Source organism: Cydia fagiglandana, chromosome 10 (genome assembly GCF_963556715.1).
Source record: "Cydia fagiglandana chromosome 10, ilCydFagi1.1, whole genome shotgun sequence".
NCBI classification, from domain to species: domain Eukaryota; kingdom Metazoa; phylum Arthropoda; class Insecta; order Lepidoptera; family Tortricidae; genus Cydia; species Cydia fagiglandana.
In genome coordinates this window covers 8,505,956-8,514,656 of record NC_085941.1, presented here as the reverse complement: position 1 = coordinate 8,514,656, position 8,701 = coordinate 8,505,956, and the positions used below count along the sequence as shown (strand labels likewise).

Here is an 8,701-nt window from a genome sequence, read left to right as displayed (position 1 = left end):
GTTTATCGATATCGATAAATGTGCGATACGTGCTGCTGTATTTACCTACTGTACAACTGTAACAGTACATTTTGAGAATCACGTGGATTAATAAAATAAAAGAACATTATAAAAACAATTTTATTTTACATGATAAAAATAACATAGTTTATTATTCAAGTAGGCATATTACAATATGCTGAATTCGCGCGCATTCTTTTGTAATCTGGTCCCTTTTTATTGAAGGCACTGGATGGAGAATGATTTCCACAAATGAACTTGCTTCCATTCAGCTTTTGAATAGGTAAATAAATACGCCAAATCCTCATTTCCTTTTCCTTTGCTTAGCTTTGCCCATAATCGACATCTGAAATAAAGAGATTATCGATATATTGGTCGTACCCTATTCGTGTCATAGGTTACTTATTTTTTTACTTAAAAATACTTTATTCACAAAATATTTTCGTTTTAATCATGGATTGTACACGACTAAAACTAATTCAAACTAATTAAATAAGTAACTGTTAACGACTCAAAGGAAAAAATGAAAATATTGCACACAAACATCAGTTTACCGACCTGTTCGGATCAAGTGGAAATCTGGCCAAAAATACGTCAGTAGTTAGGCTTCTTACACACCCACTACAAACTTCACATTTCCTTAAAGATTTGGCCCCCATTTAAAATAACAGCTAAAGGTATTTTACCAAAATTACAATAAAAATTAACCACGTATTTCGGGAGCCACTAATGTACGACCAAATAATGCTCAACCCAAGAATGTACAGCCCAATAATAGGCGTCCATGGTGGACGCGTATTATTGGGCTGTACATTCCTGGGTTGAGCATTCTCGGGCCGCGCAATATTGGTCCGGGGCGATAATACGAAGCCACTCTTTTCACAGGGCAATAATGTACGACCCCATAATTCGCGTCCAATAATTTGAGTCCCTTGGCTTTCAATTATTGGGCTGCGCATTATTGGTACAGGTCGAGAAAGCCCGACCCAATAATGTACGACCCAATAATAGGAAGCCAAAAACCAGAGAGATTCTTTTTTTTAAGGGAGCTGTCAAAATTAGTAGGGACGTTCTGACATTAGCTCTTGACAATTTAAAAATAATCGGTTTTTTCTAGTGCCATCTTTCAGTGACATTGACAGTATTGTATTGACACTTGTTGGTTTACAAATACAATAAAATGAATTCTAATAAAAGAAACAGTAGACTCAGTAGAGGTACGAGGTACTGAAAAAATATTAATTAATGGAGAAGCCGAAGTTGGAGGTAAGTGCCGCAATTCAACAACTTAAGCTAAAAAAATCTTCGTGTCCGCATGGTATTCCCTCGTGCGTATGGACTGTACAGCATGGTGCTGGCGGAGCCGCTATGGCACATATTTAACCTCTGTCTCGAGCTAGAAGTATTCCCAGAAATTTGGAAAATTACTTGAGTGATGACCAGTATTGAAAGGTGGATCAGGAGATAAGGCAAGAGGGTTTCGACTTTCGACCGACACAAAGTTTGTACCCCACACTTAATTTTTTTAGACTGCATGAGAGACAGACAGCAGTAAGTATGTAGATTATGAAGGGCACAGATTGAAACCAGCAGTGACATGGCAGTTTGTTCAAAAGAATATCTTGGTTATATTTGACAACCAGTCTGGCCTAGTGGGTGCCTAGCCTAGTGACCCTGCCGGTGAAGCTGATGGTTCTGGGTTCAAATCCTGGTTAGGGAATTTATTTGTTTGATGAGACAGATATTTGTATATTGAATAATTATATTGTTGTCTGGGTGCCCACAACACAAGCCTTCTTGAGCTTACCGTGGGACTTGGTCAATTTGTGTAAAAATGTCCCAATATATTTATTTATATTGAGATTGACTGAGAAAACAAGGTGTATGCTACAAGGTGGAGGTTTCTGCAAAATTGGTGAGTCCATTAAGACAGCTGTTTATCAGAAAAACTGAGACTGGGTCACTGATCAATGGGTCAAACACCATCAAAAACTACTACTTAAGAGCAAAAAAATTGTGTTTATGGGGTGGCCCCAGCTCCTCCATGTCACCTAGCAGTGTCTTCAGGTCGCTAACTGCCTCCTTCAATGTGCACGGAGTCCCTAGGTATTGGTTCCTGTATACTTCTACCTTCTACCTACAGTGTAGGAGAATATGCTTTACTGTTTCTTCTTCTTCCATGCACACTCTGCACATGGGGCTGTCTGTTTTACCCATATTATGTAGGTGTTTGATTAGTGCAGCGGTCGGCAACAAGCGGCCCGCGAACCTCTCACTTGCACCCCGCGTGCCTCCTAGGCTATTTTGTATGTAATATTGACAAACAACAATGTCTGATAAAGTCATAAATATTAACAAAGTGCGGCCCGCATCAACTTCGGTAACTACTATTTGGTCCTTGGCTGCTAAAAGGTTGCCGACCGCTGGATTAGTCTGTTATGACCTGTGATTAATCCTAATATTTTGCGTAGTTGGTGTGAAATGAAATGAAATGAAATGAAAAATTTATTGATAACAATTTGTTACATGTCTTTTTTTCCATATAAGTACTAGTATTGGTCTAGTATTCTATGTGCATATACCTGTAAACATAATCCAAATTATATAAATAAAATTAATCGTTAAAATTTGCAATATATCGAAATTATTATTAACAATGAGAATGTAATTTATATCGGTACTATACAAATGTCACGCCTGTATTAATTATTAAATTACTAGTGGAATATTAAAAAACTCACTGTAATCGTAAAACGTGTCTGGGTGTTTTTAGTAATATTTTGGTGTAAGCTTGTAGTTTTGTTCTTTGGTCTGCCTACAGGTGTTCATTTTAGTCCAGTACTTATTGTGACACTCTTGGCAGCAGTCCGTCACAAATGAACTACGAGCGGTCGGGTTGAGCTGGAGCGAGGCCAGAGTGGTCGCTGAAGATAGGAAGGCGTGGCGCGAGCTTGTGAAGGCCCTTTGCACCTCTGGGGTGCCTTAGGACAACAACAACAACTTATTGTGAAGCTGGTTTCTGAACCTTTCCTGGCCAGTTCATCCGCTGCATCGTTTCCTCTTGATCCACTATGCCCCTTTATCCATTATACTGTTACTTTGTTGCCTTCTTTGCTCACTTCAGTGAGGCCTCGATGTCATTCAAGTATGAGTTCCGATGTAAGTTTGTAGCTACCTAGTGCTTGCAGTACTGATTTACTGTCTGACAGTATTAGTATATTTTCTTGTTTTACTTCTCGTCTTTTTATCGCTTTGCAAGCTTCCATTATTCCTACACATTCAGCTTGGAATCCCGTATTGTGTTCCCAGTGTAACCCAGGGGTTTTGAGATGTATATGTTCAGGTCCTCCGAGAAGACACCACATCCGGTCCCTTCATTTGTTTTTGAGCCATCTGTGGATATTCTTAAATTTGTTTGGTATAGTCCTTGTACAAAAAGAAACAAAACATGAAAGAACACACATCATTAGTACAAAGGCGAACTTATCATGTAATTCATGTATGCGGCACCGCGATATAATACATTCGGTAAAGACAAACTGAAAGAAAACGAACTTAAAGATGTTCTTCTGTTCTGCAGGAAAACAAGAAGATTCGATGAGAATGGTGTGGCACTTAATGCCGCCGGGACAGTAACCTAGCTGCAGCTCCAACTCTAGGGAATTGGGCTGAATGAACGCAACACGTGATCGACAGCCCACCTGCTTCCTGCCGAGCGTCCCTACACTACATCTACATGGATTCGCTTATTCTGCTCTACAAAACTTCTGTAAGTAGAGAATGCACAAGTGCAAGAGTTGAAGGATTGAAAGAGCTTGTCGTCTTACCTGACAGTCTTCCACACATTTACCTTAATTAATTTAAATGATTTTAATAATTATAGTCCTTTTTAGGGTTCCGTACCTCAAAAGGAAAAAACGGAACCCTTATAGGATCACTCGTGCGTCTGTCTGTCAGTCTGTCTGTCTGTCTGTCTGTCCATCTGTCACAGCCGATTTTCTCCGGAACTACTGGACCAATCAAGTTGAAATTTGGTACACATATGTAAGTTTGTGACCCAAATATGGACATGTAACGTAAACAGATTAATTTTAAACATGGGGGCCACTTTTGGGGGGTAAATGAAAAAATTAAAAAAAAAAATTCAAATTATATCATGTTACATATCAAATTAAAGAGCTTATTGTAAGGATCTCAAATATATTTTTTTTATAATTTTCGAATAAACAGTTTAGAAGTTATTCAAGAAAATAGGCAAAAAATGACCATTCCGCCCCCCCCCCCTTTATCTCCGAAACTACTAAGTCTAAAATTTTGAAAAAAATACATAAAATAGGTCTATACCTATAGATGACAGGAAAACCTATTATAAATGTACAGTCAAGCGTGAGTCGGACTTAATTACAGTTTTAGATCCGACCCCTACGGATTTTTTAAAGAGATTTCAATCACATATTTAATTACACAAACGGGTCTACCGCGATATAATTTCATTGTTTTTACCTTTAATTCCGACGTTTCAGCTGAGTTGCACTAGCTGTGGTCACGGAAAGACTGACGTCCCAACAAACCCACAAACGCCAACCAAACGCGCGTCCAAACGCGGTAGACCCGTTTGTGTAATTAAATATATGTACAAAACGCGAGAGTTTAAAGTGTTAGATTTCACTCACGTTTCACATAAAAAATACATTGTTAACAGTGCCGGATTAACCAATAAGCAAAACAAGCACGTGCTTAGGGCACCACGTTCAGGGGGGAGCACCAAAATGCCAGGATTCGGGCCTGGTTCGGCCTAAAAGTAAAATTGCGTTTTTTATATCGAAACATTTTCGCGCTCGCTTCGCTCGCCTTTTCAATAACTTTCTAAGGTATGACAAAGGTGACATTCGGGTGACGACTGCAGCAACATTACTCTGTTGCAAAGTACTGTCAACTTAGTTAAGTTAAATATAGACCTGTTTAAAACAGCCAACGAAGTATTCCTAAGAAATACTAGGAACACTAACAGGCTGGTCATAAATAAAATGCAAAGAACTGCCACTTTTAAGAAAAATTGTTATGCTATGTGTGTCAATATATTTAATAAGTTACCCAACAACATAAGAGAATTGCCCAATAGTAAATTTAAAAGAGCACTTTTTCAATGGCTGCTGTCTTCGACATTTTATTCTATTAATGAATACCTTGTAAATCAACAATCTAGTTTTTAAATTATGTTAATTGAAGTGGTTTTGTTTGAGATAGATACATGATATATTATTATTTCATAATTGACAGTGTATTTTTATTTCTATCGTTGTTGATAATTAATTTGTATTAAACTAGTTTAAGTAGGTTAAGTTAGGTATATATTACACTAAAATTTGCATGCTGCATAGTCAGTTAAGAAAGATGGGACTTAAAAATGTATAATTTTACAGAAACAACTTGTATATAGCCTTTTTTATCGCAAATAAAATGATAAAAAATGATTAAAACTTCCGTGATAAAATGATGTGACTGATTTCCATACTAAAAGTAAAAATGTACAACTGTCTATCATATTGCGTTTTTATATCGAAAAATTTTCGCGCTCGCTTCGCTCGCGTTTCAATCACTTTCTTAGATATGATAAAGGTGACATTCGGGTGGCGACTGCAGCAGTATTAGGTACTCTGTTGCAACATTACTGCAACGGCACTGTCAATTTTCGTGATAAAATGATGTGACTGATTTCCATTTTCAGCTGTAATGCGGCATTGAACTTCTCTCAATTTACCAAAAAAAATCAATGTAATCTTGATGACCCTAGGGAGAGGAGGCACCATGGTCTAGAAATGCTTAAAGCATCAAAATATCTTAATCCGGCACTGATTGTTAAAAATTGTGTAATATACGGAACCCTTGGAACGCGAGCCCGACTCGCACTTGGCCGGTTTTTTTTTCAGATTACCTCAATTACAGTATACTACAATACAATTCAAATACTCTTTATTGCACACCTCATTACAGAAAACAATACAAATAATACAGGAAGAAGAGATTAAACAACAGGCGGTCTTATCGCTAAAAAGCGATCTCTTCCAGACAACCTTACTACTTTTGAGGTTAGAACAACCCACGAAAACATTTAATGTAAAGTGTTGCCAAGACTAGTTGCATAAAGCTTTTACACTAAAAAAGTTATCAGATCCCGTAGTAGGTACCAAGACTTTTACTCTGTCATTCCTAACTTTATAAGCTCTAACAGTATAAAGCCAAAATCTTGGTCAAACAGTACGGCTTGGCCGTTTCGTTGGTGTCATACTCATATGGACAATCCCGTAATGACACTTTCAGAATTTGAAAGACCTTTGTTGCTACTTTGTACAACAAGTCCACTGAGGGAGTGTTTGTAAAAACGACATATCAGTTTATATAAACTACGATAATACAAGGTCATATAAGCAGGCATAATTTTAAAACATTTAACATTTAGGTTTTCAGAAAAGTTACGTACCTATTTCTAGCGACATCTATGTATGTAGGGCCTATATAAAATAAGCCAGGAAAGTTATGAAAGTGAATTAAAGTTCATGTTGCACTGATAAAATCATTTTAAACAAATATTCTAAATATAATTATTCTCAAATTTCAGGAGCTGATACAAGCAGCCAGAATGAGTCTCTGCTGAGTCGCCGGCGCCGGACGTGCGTCGCGCGCCTCGGGCGACTGACGTCTTCGTGTGAGTCGCCAATTGCAGGGGAAGATACGAATAGTTAGGTATAAAAGCTACTTTTTCACGCCACTGTTCGGAAATGTGGCAATAGATGGTCTAAAACCAAGCTGGAAAGTAGGCAATAGCTGTAGCACCTGAAGCACCACTACTACAATGTTTCATTGTTGTCATCATCTGTCATTGGTGACAGTTCGCTACAGCAATGAGTATCATTTAAAACATAAAAATCAATAAAAGGTCTTTTTTTGCGCAACTTTTTCCTTCAAAAATAAAATTAGGTTATTTATAGCACCAATTTCTTGTTTAAAAAAAAAAGAAATATCAAAACCATTCACTTCATTTTTTTTTTAACAATTATCCATTCAGTTCACGCTTAAGGCGTTTTTTACTTTTGTAGCTGTTTGTGGTTTTATTAGCAAAAACGCTTCTAATTTACAGTCGGTTTGAAGCAAATAACAGAAAAACGCCTCTTAAAAGTGGTAAAAAAAGTAAAAAAAGGCGGGATCTGAAAATACCTACTGAATTGGATAGTGTAAATTATGTTTGACTAAAAAATATAAGAAACGCGTATCTACGCTCGCTATAAAAATGAGTTCTTCTAGTGAAGAAAATTATATTCTTACGCCTACCGAAATTCAAGAGACAGTACAGGCAGTGGCTAGTAATTTGCTACCAGAGAAATCGCGGGCTAGTACTTATAGTTATGCAAATGTTTTCTTATTTCCTCGCAGTAGTCGTGAAAAGAACTATGTAATGCCTCGGCCGGAAACGCTAAAGATGGACTCGTATTATTCGAGGACCTCCACTAACGTGTCGGCCCTCGAACTCACTCGTCCATCTTTTAGCGATTTTCCGTCCTCTCCTACAATGTACTATAGTCAACCTCGCCTCAGTACTGTTTGTATTGACTGAAATACAAGTAGCATATATGAGACGTTCGGACGTATCCGTGAAAATACGAAGGTAAAGGAAATTGCACTACATTTTTAGAACCTATTCACCTGTCAGTAAAATATTGAAAAGGAAAGTTCATGAGTTTTATTATTTTCTTTCCTCCAACAGCTTCACATGGAGCAAATGTAAAACTTTTATGTTAATAATATCAGTAATGTCAAGGTACAACGCTCTTTAGAGCATATTGCCATTCCTTTTACTCGAGTGGCCTGTGGGTTAACTATACGAAGCGAGCCTACGATGCATTAAAAGTGCAGTATAACAATGCATTCAGAATGCTGTTGGGCTTACCTCGTAGATGTAGTGCATCTGGCATGTTTTGCGAAGCTAGAAGTTTTCTGGCAATCATGCGCAAGAAAATAGTATCTCTGCTAGGTCGAGTTAGAAGCAGTCCCAAACATACATGTTCGAAAAGTAGAACTCCCTTAGTAGGCCAAGCAATAAGAAGTTATGGAGGGAAATGCTAGGAACACAATTTTTGACTACGTAACTTTGTTTGGACTAGTTAGGAGGTGAACATATCAAAAGTCCCCGGCTGTAGCCCCGGTGCTGGGGGGTAGACTAGTTATAGTCCAAACAAAGTTACGGAGTCAAAAACTGTGTTCCTAGCATTTCCCTCTACAACGTTTTTTGAGCATTCATTTCCTGACCTATAGATCGTGTTTCAATTTATCGCCTCTCGTTGGCAATTAAGGTGGTTCGCTTTCCATACAAAAAAAACAATTACATAAGTACCTAATAGTGTGTAATTACTTAATATAACGCAATTGTTTTTTGTATGGAAAGCGAACCACCTTAACTATTCGCACAACGTTTTGTAGTTGCAGTAAGTACTTACATATGGCCGGTTAAATTTTCGAAATAGGTATGTATTTACGTACAGTGCTAATTGCCGCACATAGAATAATTAAAGTTTGATCAATCGGAATATGTTCCTAAGTCACTTATTACATTTCGAATTATAAGTCTGTATTTTACAGCTTTAGATGTGCATGACTGCATATGCACATCTAAAGCTGAAAAATGCTTTCATGAAATTATGGCTAA

General features: G+C 37.5%; 1 long non-coding RNA gene across 2 annotated transcripts; it reads left to right on the top strand.

Annotated features, from left to right (window-relative positions):
- Positions 1 to 776: 776 nt before the first annotated feature.
- LOC134668170 (uncharacterized) lies at positions 777 to 7,727 on the top strand. 2 transcript variants are annotated; one of them, XR_010098722.1, is made up of 3 exons: positions 777 to 1,266; positions 3,581 to 3,769; positions 5,995 to 6,235. It is a non-coding gene; the product is annotated as an uncharacterized LOC134668170 (long non-coding RNA). The 2 variants fall into 2 exon arrangements; XR_010098721.1 differs by lacking the exon at positions 5,995 to 6,235 and adding an exon at positions 6,620 to 7,727 and having other exon boundaries at positions 778 to 1,266.
- The last annotated feature ends 974 nt before the right edge of the window (positions 7,728 to 8,701 follow it).